General features: G+C 35.7%; 1 protein-coding gene across 2 annotated transcripts in view; it reads right to left on the bottom strand.

Annotated features, from left to right (window-relative positions):
- SEMA3D (semaphorin 3D) overlaps positions 1-12,279 on the bottom strand; it is a 205,474-nt gene that overhangs the window by 56,126 nt on the left and 137,069 nt on the right. The window lies entirely within an intron of this gene.

Below are 12,279 nucleotides of genomic sequence, written 5' to 3'. Positions count from 1 at the left end.
GGTGTAGGTTGCAGCTTGGATTGCAAGTTGCTGTGGCTGTGGTATAAACCAGCAACTATAGCTCTGATTTGACCCGTAGCCTGGGAATTTCCATATGCTGCGAGTGCAGCCCTGAAAAAGCAAAAAAGAAAAAGAAAAACAATGGTAACCACAGCAATTGTTTAGAACTTGAACAACAACAAAAAACTTTTCTGGCAGTAGTATTTTGTCACTGACTCAGTATAGAATTGCTAACATATGGTGATTATGAAAAGCAAAAATAACATCTAGTTGGTTTTGTAATCGGTTTAAATTCTCACCAGAAAATGCATTCTCTTATTCCTTTTACCCAGCATCCACTCTGATATGCCACTAACATCCTGCTTGTTAGGTGTTCATTAAAAACATGTTTAAAAAATGAATAATTTAAAAAAGATAAAATTGACAAATATCTTTAGAAAAGTATAGATAAAATTATAGATAAATGCCACAGTAAAAGTATAGATAAATACCACAGAATTTGAGTCCCTTCTGAATATTCTATTTGGGAAAATGAGGTCAGACTTCACTGAAGAATTAGATTTAATACTGTTTTAAAATTACAAGTGGATTCATACATGCAGAGGTATTCAGGAAATAGCCTAACTGCTGGAAACTAGGGAGAAAGAACAACCAACTGGTGAAACAGTTCAGAACATATATGGAGAACCAGGACAAACTTGGTTTAGATGAAGGGTGGAATAAACAGAAACAGAGGAAAATGTTACGAAAGTAAATTGGGATAAGATCAAGGAAGGCTTTGATACCAGGCCAAAGCATCTGTATGCCGTTTTGGGCACAATGAAGAATTACTAAAAGGTTTAGTAATTAGCACAGAAGTGCGAGAAAATGAATAAATAATATATTTATATAATAACCCTCTAGAAACAAAGATGTTTATAACTGCTCTCAATTTTATACTTTGTGTATGGTGCTTTTTTTGAGCAAAATTGCTCAATAATAGAAATATTTCAGCTAGCTATTAAATTATTTCTGATGCCTACTGATGTGAAGGCAGATTTTCCTAGACATGACTTTTATTTTTATTGCCAATATCCTCAGATCACTTAATATATATAAATCCAGATATTAGTAGATTGGGCAAAAATACTGATGCTTCCTCCTAATGCAATAAATAATTCTGTGTTAATGTCAGTAGGATTCCAGTGAGAAAATGTGTTGTCTGGAATTATTCAGGAAGAAAGTTTTTTAAAATGAGTTTAAAAATACAAGGAGTTCCTGTGGTGGCTTAGCGGTAACAAACCCGACTAGTATCCATGAGGATGCAGGTTCAATCCCTGGCCTTGCTCAGTGGTTTAAGGATCCAGCATTGCTGTGAGCTGCAGTGTAGATCACAGACATGGCTTGGATCTGGCGTTGCTGTGGCTGTGGCATAGGCTGGCAGCTGCAGCTGCAGCTCCAATTTGACCCCTAGCTTGGGAATTTCCATATACTACAGTATGGCCCTAAAAAAATTAAAAATTAAAAATTAAAAAAAAATACAAGGTAAGTTATTTCCTCATCTTTATCATGACTCTTGATTTATATTTTTAAATTCACACACCCAGCTTTTACATTTTTATTTTAGCATAGTCCTAGTTGTACTAAGTAGAAGTCTGGTCAAAGCCTTTCTACTTTATTATTATTATTACTTTTTTTGCCTTTTTGCCTTTTCTAGGGCCACTCCCGCGTCATATGGAGGTTCCCAGGCTAGGGGTCCAATCAGAGCTGTAGTCGCTAGTCTATGCCAGAGCCACAGCAACACGGGATCCGAGCCATGTCTGCAACCTACACCACAGCTCACAGCAATGCCAGATCCTTAACCCACTGAGCAAGGCCAGGGATCAAACCCACAACCTCATGGTTCCTAGTCGGATTTGTTATCCACTGAGCCACGACAGAACTCCCAAAGCCTTTCTACTTTAATGCATTCTTACACATTTATAAAATTTTCATTGCCTATATTTGTATATTTTGAGAGTCAGTAATAAATGCTAAAGATAGTGTTGCTTCAGTATACATAAAGAAATACATCAGCTATTATGAATATAATGACAGAGGCTATGTTTGGTTTACTGCTTTACCCCTAGCACAGAGCAGTTGCTCAAATTATTTTGCTAAAAAAATAAATAATATCATATATCTTCTCCATAACATTCCTTTAAAAATTGCACACATTACTACTTCATCATAAAAATGAGCAATCACACTCTCTTTCAATCATTCAATTAGGTAAAGTGACAAGAAATGGCTCATTTTCAAAGACTGTCCCTCTTTCTATTTGCAATTATCACTCATATTTATGACAAACCATGAAAACAACTCTATGCTTCAAATAACCATGAAAACAACTCTATAACTTCAAATTTGTTGAAAAGAAAAGGGATTTATACTGTACCTGCATATTTTTTAAACTGACAAATGGAAATTTCAATCCTTTGACAAAACAATCTTTAAATGCATGCCTACCTACCCAGCAGCCATCCCTGGCTTCTCAAGGAATAAAAAGATAAAAACAAAACAAAACAAATCCAGGTCAAAGATGAAAGCCACCTGCTGTCAACGAGGACATAAGGAGAGCTTCTGGAATAACAGCTCTCAGGAATGGATTATAAGCATTTAATGACTGGATAGTAACTCTTACAGACATCCAGAAGCATGACCTGGGATGGCAAAGTTCAGTTCACAAGGAGTTGTATTTCTCCTGCAGGGAAGTGTCAGTTGACTGACACTGTGGACCAGCTCTCAGTCCCTGGATTTGTTTGCAAATCCACAAAATCCCCCCTGAGAACTTTAAGCCCAGAAGAGGGCTGAAAGGGAAGTAACCACTTTTGTACTAAATTCTCACCTCCTTGCTTATTTTTGTGAAGTTCTAAAGAACACAACTGTCTCACGAACACTACAGATTTATTATTGAGATGTCAGAATCGGCAGCTTTTAGTAACCAGTCACTTCTACGTGTCTCCACTCTATTTATCACAGCTTCTTTGCCCAAAGCCTTGCCATCCTCCACACAAAGACGCAGATGGAAGTGGCAAAGAAATTAAATGTAAACAAGTCTGAACACATGTGTTCAATCTGGGTGGTGAGTCTAGTGGGTGCTTGTTTTCTCATTCTTTATAGGTTTTTATATGTCTACAGTATTCCTTAATTTTAAAGTGATTAATAAAAACAGAAAGGAAAAAAGCATAATTTACAATCTTGTTGAAGCTTTAAAGTAACGTATCCCTCCGTCATTTGATTGGGTGATGGCTGCTTGTTATGAAATACTACGATTTCTTACTCCTGGTACCTCCTAATGGGTATATCAGTCAGGAGGCAGGTTAATGATGATTCCATTTTCCTTCTACCATTACATCAATTGCAAATCCTTATAAATCTTACATAGACATGTGGAATAGCTACAAGCTGTCACACATGAACTTTTATTGAGTGTATCTTTTGACCTTCAGGTCACTATGCAGGGTTCATCTGTTAAACACGATTTTATCTCTATACACCATTCTCTCCAAGGATCTCTCAGCACTTTATAAATATTGTCATTTTCACCTTTCTTCTGAGGAACAGAAGCTCTTGGAAAGTGTAATAACTGACATTCGGCTCCTACCCTCTTAAATCCTGAAGACTGTGTAAATCAATGACATATCTAAGACATTTGTGAACATGGTACATTCTACTAAAACACAGATGTGCATTTAGAAATTTGTAACCATATTAATTTAAGTGGAAGGACACTAGGCTTTCCAAATTAATTAGCAACTCTTAAGCACTTAAAAAAAGAAAAAAAAAAGGTTTGATGGTGAAGTCAGAGGTTATAAATTCTCCTTTGCTTTAAATTTAGTTATTGTGCCTAATGGAGCTTTTCTGCATCTTTACGTAAACAAAATAATGGAATTCCCTGAAGTACTTTAAGTGCCATAATCTATGCATGTTTGTACACCCCTCCTCCATTCTACTCATCAATAACATTTAATCTCAGAGATTTGATGTTGAACTAACACTACTCACTTTCTTTTGAAGTATGATCTAAACAGTACCACACAAGCATTTGCTTTTCCATAACTGAAACTATACACTGAGGCAAACACATAAGCTTTCTATGGATACTTTTTACAAACTCAGTAAGATGAGGGCAATTTCATACTTGCATGTCTTCAATTTAGTGCATTTTGAATTTTAATACATCATTCATATTCTTTATTAGATTTGTTCATTTATAATAACTGCTGTACCTTGCAGGTTTTAAATAGTCTCATGTTGAGATATGCCTTCAAGTCACCTAAAGACCCATTTGCACCATAGAATTCTAAAGATATGATCACAGCAAATGACATTTCAGCAACACATCAGTGTCCTTCTCCCTGCGCTCAGGCTTCACTGAGTTATTTCTAGGGACAGAATTTAGTAACTCTGTCAACATAGGACAGATGTTCTATATAGGATGTATGAGTAAATAATAATGACAAGGATAATTCAAATGCAGGATGGCCTATTTAGAAGTTTGAAACTATGATTGTGACGCAAGAGAAACACAAAGTCAAATCCAGAATAAGATCCCAGGAGCCTTTTTAGGATGGTATGCCATATATATATTAAAATACATTGTTATACTGAGGAAGAACTTCAGTGAGGATCCATTAAATGAATAGTTTAATACAGCAGATGAATTCATGGACGATAGTAAAGTTATACCCAATAAATAAAATGAGAAAACTATGTTGTACTTTCCTTTTCAGTCCATGAGTCTTCTTTACCAATACGTTAAAACTATGTTTCATTTAACAGTTTCACAGAAATGTAAGTTACAACCACTAAAAATAAAAGCAAAATAATTAATAATGTCTTTTACTTATCTACTAATAACCTTGAAATCTCTTAGTAGCAGAAGGAGCAAAACTATACAAACTCGAACAGCTCAAAGTGGAGAGGAGAAAAAAACAAAACCTTGTACGGCAGGTAGTAAATACAGTGAAGGGATAATTTCTGAATAGACTTTCAAGGCAAAACAAAATGTTCTTTTCATAAAAAGAACTCTCATTTTTAAAGATGACTGTTTTTGATTTGCTATTAGAGAAATGAAATGGAGAACATGTTTTTCTAACTACTTCAAAAACTTCTAAAGATGATTAGAAATACAGGACTTGGGTAATACGCTGTGCTAAAGAATTCAGTGTCTAAGATTTAACAGATTAAATTTAGGCAAATCTAGGCACTTTTAGCAGTCTTTTTCAGGTACAATCAGAGTTCATTAAATTAAAAAAAAATAAAAAGCTACAACCAACAATATAAATCCTTGCCTAGGAATTTCTGACAGGAAAACAGATGGAAGTGAAGCAAAAGCACATCTGTAACTTGTGGGCCCTAAATCTTTCATTTAGGTTGTAAGCGACAAGCTGAAAGTAAGCAAAAACCCCCCACAACTCGGGGAAGATCAATAAATACAGAAAGTGTCATCGGCATAAAAACACAAATCTTCAAAGGCAGTAATTGTCCAAAAGGACCATATATCAAAATAGACAATGCAAGTGGAATCGAGGCAAAGGGCTATTAATTAGACCCCCCAGGCAAGGTATGTGAAAGGTCCATCCAAACTGAATTCCTGGCATGGACAAAAGGAAATACTGCAAAACAAAAAAGAGAACTGGCATAACCTACAGCTGGAATCCGGAGTGGGCTAGCATAAGTAAGCTAATGGACAACGCTTTTAAAAATGAATAGAATCCAAAAATAATGAAAAACAGCCTGGAGGCGGAAAGTTGCAAGCAAGCCCCACTGAAGTGACTGGTACTTCCACACATTAACTTACAGGGTGGGCTTTGAAGGGAAAGACACACATAGACATAAACACACACACACATACACACACACAGAGCAATAAACATCACAAAGACATAAATAATAGTATCAGAAAGGACTAACTTGCACAGTAAATAGACACAAATCTTTTCAGAGGGTTTATTTCATCCTATTTTACCTACTCTTTTAGTCAACATTTATTACCTTACCACAAAGATTTGTGTAATTTACCATCTATGAGAGCAGTCAAGGGTGTAAGGTGTACCATTTAGGGCCTGAAAATATTGACTGTTCAAATCAAAGAATCAGAGAGCCTGATAAGGACTTTAGAAATCATTCCAAGCTAAGCTCCATATTTTAAATACAATAAAACTAAAGGAAAATAATGACACTACTGAAAAATAATTCATTAGCAAACGTGTTCTGTAGTCTATTATGATAAACATACTGAGTTTGAAAGAGAGTCTTTAGATGAAAGTACTTATTCTCCTGAGGCTGTCACTGATCAGTAACACACTCTGAAATCATCTTCTAAGTCAGCTTCTTATTTAGTGCACCTCCCAGTTCATAATTCTTGTCCAAAATTTGCCACCGTTCAAACTGTTCACATAATTTTCACCAGATATGTCTCCAAAGTCTTGTGATTCTATCCAAAAATAAGATCCACCCTCAAAGTACAAAAAATTCTAAAAATGAGGGCAAAATAATAAGTAATTTTAACCTTTAAAAGTAATCAACTACCATCTCTTCTCAGTAACTTTTGATAACTAACCTGCCTCTCACCAACCCCCAACCCTTGCAATTTACACACACTTCCACTCCTAAGAAGTGAACCTAGTGCTGACCCTAAAAGTGTATAGTATGATGTGCATGTCTGTATGTACATGATTTTTGACATATAACTTAGATGTCATTATTCACGTGTCAATCTCTTATATGATTAACTTAAAACAGGAATCTATCCAAGTAGCCCGTTTTCTAGTACTTTCCCCAGTATCTGCCACATCCAAATTCATATGATCGCATTTAAGCCTTTCATTTGCCTGGTAAAATAGTCATGGAAGATATGGGTGTCCTCATTTGCTAGGTTAAGAAACTGAGCTAGAAAGAAGTAGAGCAGGAGTTCCTATCGTGGCACAGTGGAAACAAATCCGACTAGGAACCATGAGGTTGCGGGTTCGATCCTGGCGTCACTGAGTGCGTTAAGGATCTGGCATTGCCATGAGCTGTGGTGTAGGTCACAGACGCGGCTCAGATTCCACGTTGCTATGGCTATGGCACAGGCCAGGAGCTACAGCTGGGATTAGACCCCTAGCCTAGCCTGGGAACCTCCATATGCAACGGGTGTGGCCCTAAAAGGACAAAAGGCAAAAAAAAAAAAAAAGAAAGAAAAAGAAAGGAGTAGAGCAGAGATGTAAACCTAGATCTGATTTCTTTTTTCACTTTATTTAGAGCTGCGCCTGTGGCATATGGAAGTTCCTAGGCTAGGAGTGAAATTGGAGCTGAAGCTACTGCCTATGCCACAGCAACATGCAACCTGAGCCACGTCGGCAACCTACACTGCAGCTTGCGGCAACAACAGATCCTTAACCCACTGGACAAAGCCAGTGGTTGAACACACATCCTCAAGGATACTAGTCATGTTCTTAACCCACTGAGAACTCCTAGGTCTGATTTCAAGTTGAATATTCTTACCACTTGGCCAACAGTTATTGATGACATCCTTACTATCAAATCTAATACCTGATTTTTAGTCCTGATCTTACCTAACTTCCTTTCAGTGTGTGACATTACTGACAGCTGCTTTCTTCTTGAAGGTTTTTATCCTTGACATGACAGTACTCTCATCCAGTCCTCCACCCATCATCAAATTGTTTCTTCTTGATTGCCTTTGTAGACATGTTCCTCTGCTCTTTCTTCAACATCTCTGTACCTCAGGATACTGTTCCTGCCCTATGGTCTTGTACTACAAATCTTTGTGGACAATTTCTGACATTTCCATGACTTCGAGAACCACCATTCCACTGGTGCTTTCCACATTCATGAGTCCAGACACTACTGAGTTTCAGGTTTTTATTTTCAACAGGTTGTGATAGCAGTATATCGCAGAACCACATCAAGTTCAACATATCCAAATATAAAACCTATGCCCATCAGTTTCTTATCTCAAATATCATAATGTATCTCTTTGTGCATTACCCTAATCTCTGCCTTATCTCTGGAAGCCATAATTACTAAGAATATAGGTTTTTCTTTCTACAGGGTAGAATCTGGGTCTCTGGCCTAGGAGTCATGAAGAACTAAAATGCATGAAGTATCTATTAGGATAGGAACTTGTTGCAGCCTTTCATATACAATGTGGAGTCAATACCAGGAATATCAGTCAGTCCTTAATATGAACAGGAGAGACAGGGTTTCTGAAGACTTGAAATTTCATGTGTGTTTTAAAAGGAAACAATCACTATCCTGCTGACCTTCCACTTCTTGGTTTTGCTCAAGTCACAGCAAAACTCTTTTTATTCCTTAAATGTTTTTTTCTCATCTCTTGAGATTTCACATGTGCTATTCCTTCTGCCTGGAATATTCTTCCCCATCCCTGTCACCTTTGCCCTGCAATTTTCTTATCGTTTTTATCATCTGGTTCAAAAGTCACTTTCTCAGAGAGACCTTCCATATCGAATCTAAAGCCCACCTATTTTTGCTAATTGCATCCTGTGATTTTTCCATTATAACCCTTATAATACTTTCCAATTATATGTTAATCTGTGTACTTCCTTGCTTAATGTATATGTCCTGCGCTAGGCTATAAACTCAGTGATTACAAGTATTATGTCTTTTTTTCTTTTTTAACTCCTGTAAGACTACTGTTTAGCAGTACCATGCCCAGGGTTGGTTACTAATAAAATGTGTTAAGAAAATTAATGTTTTAATTGTCTATATTTACATTGTAGCCATTAGCCACATGAATCTATTTAAATTACAATTAATTAAAATTAAATGACATCACAAATTTAGTTCCTTAGTCACACCATTCCTATGTCAGGACTAATGGCCACATGGCTACTATGCTGCAGAATACAGATAATCAACACTCCCAACACTGCAGAACGACCTACTGGATAGTAGTTATCTACACCAGGCAATGAATAAAAGAGTGGTAATAAATTAAGGACCTTTTAGAATTCTACACATGCATTCTATCTTAAAAATATCTCTTGAATTTACCTGCATCACTTCGTTCCTGCTTTCTTGGGGGAACTAACAGGTCTCCCAATCACAAATAATTCCCAGTCTAGATGCATTCCTCAAAAAACTGCTAAATACAACTACCTATCGGCTCACTTCTTTTCCAAAAAAAATTATCATTTCTCATTGCTTACAAGATAGGGCTGAAGCTTCTTAACATGAAAATAATAATGCATATCTCCCAATTTGCACTCCAGTCTCAAACAACACTGCTCCCCACTAGCCCTCAAGTTCCACTTAAAAGATTTCAATGTTCTGTGAACAAAATATACTGTCTCAGTGCTGCTCAAAATGCCTGTCCTCCTTTCCTATCACTGATGTAGTCCTCCTACTCCTGTAGGACTCAATTTTTGAGCATCACTACATGTATGGAGTTCTCAGTCCAACCTCTATCACATCATATGTGATTATCTGTTTATCACTCTCACTATATTGTAAGGTTTTAAAGGAAAAAGACCATGCTTTACTTACCTCCGAGTGTCTAGTTATGTTTGCACAGAACTTATATTTTGTTGTTGAAATAATAAAGTGATAACAAAAATGAAGGAATGGGTTATAAGACTGACAAGATTCACCCTTATCCTATAGACAATTCTTTGTTCATTTCTGTATAATTTTTGCCTATTTCCAAAACTCCTCCCCACTACACACTACTCAATCTAAGAGTTGTAGCTCTGACAAGTCAATAGAACAGCTTTTACTTCAGTTTAGTAGCTCAAGAGGTAAGGAGCTCTTAAAATGTCAACCATTTTCCACTGGACTGAAGGTTACCATGTTAAATGAAAACAAATAATAACAGCAAGAACAACAAAACCCTAATACTTGCAAATAAAGAGATACTGTGGAAATATTCTGGTGGAACAAATAGTATAAAGGACTCTCGTGTTACTGAAAACTTTGTAAATTCAGAGCAGTATATTCGGTTACTCTTAATCCTCTCTAACATGCTCTCTTATCTCTTATTTATTGAACTTAATTTTGCTTTACAGCATAGACATACATTGTTACTATTTGTTGAAAACAGGAAGACAATATTATAATAACCTCATGGGGGTAAAAAATGAAACAACAGAGAAGAATAAATATGTTCCCAAAATGTTGGAAGAACATTTTTATGTGAAAATAATGTATAACAGTAACAATGATGATACTGAATAGCTCTTTTTTAATTAAACTTGTTATTGTTTTGTAGGACATATTTTTTTAAATATTTCAAGTCATTTTTAATCTCATCAGTGAAATCTCTGCTTAGGGTACTCACTTTTTTTTTTTTCTTTTTTTTTTAACCACACTGTAATCCTAAATTGTTAGGTAAAGTTAGAGGCAGGGCATGCTATAATTAAGAAATTACAAAGATTCATTTAAAGCTAATATTGTAAACATCTGACCAATCCCCTCATATGTATAGTGGGAAATTCTGAAGAGCTATTCTAGTCTAACTGAAGATAGTGACTGAGGAAAGAGATAACACTAATGTAAGTAGAACCCCTATTATATCTTTTTTTTAAGGAGATTCATCCATCACAAGTCCTTATTTGATCTCACAATTTGTTAGCATTTTATCTGAACACAATAGGATGACAAAATCCTGCTGGGTGGCCTCAGCCTTTTTTTTTTTTTTTTTTTTTTTTTTGTGGTGAGAAGACTTGTGTACTACGATTCTATCTGTCTTTTCAGTTCTATAGGAGTTTGCTCCTAACTTAAAATATCCCATGGCTGATAGTTAAAGTCTGAGTTATATTTTTATAATAGAAATTGACAAATGGGGCAACTAAATTTTTCTTTAATATATTTCTTCACCTCTAAAATTAACTTTCAATGTATTTAATATGAGGATAAAAATATTGTTTTGTTATAAACGAACTTCTATCGAAAGAATTTGACCTATCTAGAAATGAATATTGAACTGGTTCACAAAGCCCACACCTGTTACAGGTGCTCACAATAAAGTGACTCTTAAAGTACATTTAATTGATTGTAAATCTCTTATGACATATTTAACATCGCTCATTGATACAAATGATGTCAATCCACAGCACAGCTTTCCAGGGCCGGGGTCCTGTTGCTACAGGGCACGCTTCAGTACACTCACACACTCCCACTCCTCCAAGCAATGGCCATTCATCTCTAGGCAAGAGGCTTCAAGAGAAATGACTGTGAATTCTTAGACTCTGAAAGAATGAGGATGCTTTTGAGAGACTCTGTCCCCTGGGGGTGAAGAGATCAGTGGGAGACAGCATTAATGGCTAGGACACTAGGTAAAGAATGATCTGCGCTCCCCAGTCTGGCCTCATTCAAAAGCCATGTTTTCATTAGCACTTTTAAGTGCAATGATGGTTTGTATTTCTGCCCCTGGAAGTGTTCAAATGCCTGAGGGCACAGACTGAGACAAAAAAGTGATAGGTTCAGATGGAAGAAAATGTAAAGTTTGCACAAGACCAAAGAAAGCTTCCCGCTGAGAGCATTTATTAACTTAACAGCTCTCCCTCTTAATAACTGAGTTTATGCTAAAGGTGTCTGGCTGTTTAAGAAAAGTGAGTTCAGTGAAGACAAATCCAACTAAAAAAAAAAAAAAAAGAATATACTGAAAAGTATGATTCCACTAGCATTTTTATTCTCTAAAGCTTGTATTCATTCAAATGAAAAGTCTGATGGCACCCAATGAAAGTATTTCATGGAGTTTCTGTTTTCCTGTAATTTACTTAAAATGATAGTATTAAAAAATGAATTGTGGTATTCTTCAAAATAAATGTTCTGCATTTTGGTTTATTTAGTTTTTTCCTCCTTATCCCACTGTTCTCTCAGAAACTAATCCAGATTAATTCTCCAAGAAATATTTTATAGCAAGACTATAACCATATTTTCAACTTATTTAGTCCATGTAAAGATAGATAATTTTACATATGATGTGTTTAGATAAAAATATGGGACATGATTCTGTTGGTGTTTATGGTACTCTAATGAGTATGTCAAGTTACTTCGACTTTAAAATAAGATTATTTAAAGTGCAACAACATTTTAACTTCCATAGATCAGAACAATGCAGTGACCTTAATGTGAAAAGTAATGAATAGCCCACCAATAAAATGAGCAAACTGCCCAAGAGATCTAAATCAAACCTGAGTAATAGCTCAAGAATGGAAAAAATAATTTTTACTATTGGGAAATTTTGAATCCTTTTTTTTCTTATTTTGAATCTTAAAGTTATACATTTAAAAT

The sequence above is a fragment of the Sus scrofa genome, chromosome 9, assembly GCF_054392235.1.
Source record: "Sus scrofa isolate SSC_HxYL_T2T_F1_AM1 chromosome 9, Sscrofa_HxYL_maternal_Yorkshire_Landrace_v2.0, whole genome shotgun sequence".
Lineage (NCBI taxonomy): Eukaryota > Metazoa > Chordata > Mammalia > Artiodactyla > Suidae > Sus > Sus scrofa.
The sequence above is the reverse complement of the archived record's forward strand: the minus strand, read 5'-3'. Positions and strand labels throughout refer to the sequence as shown.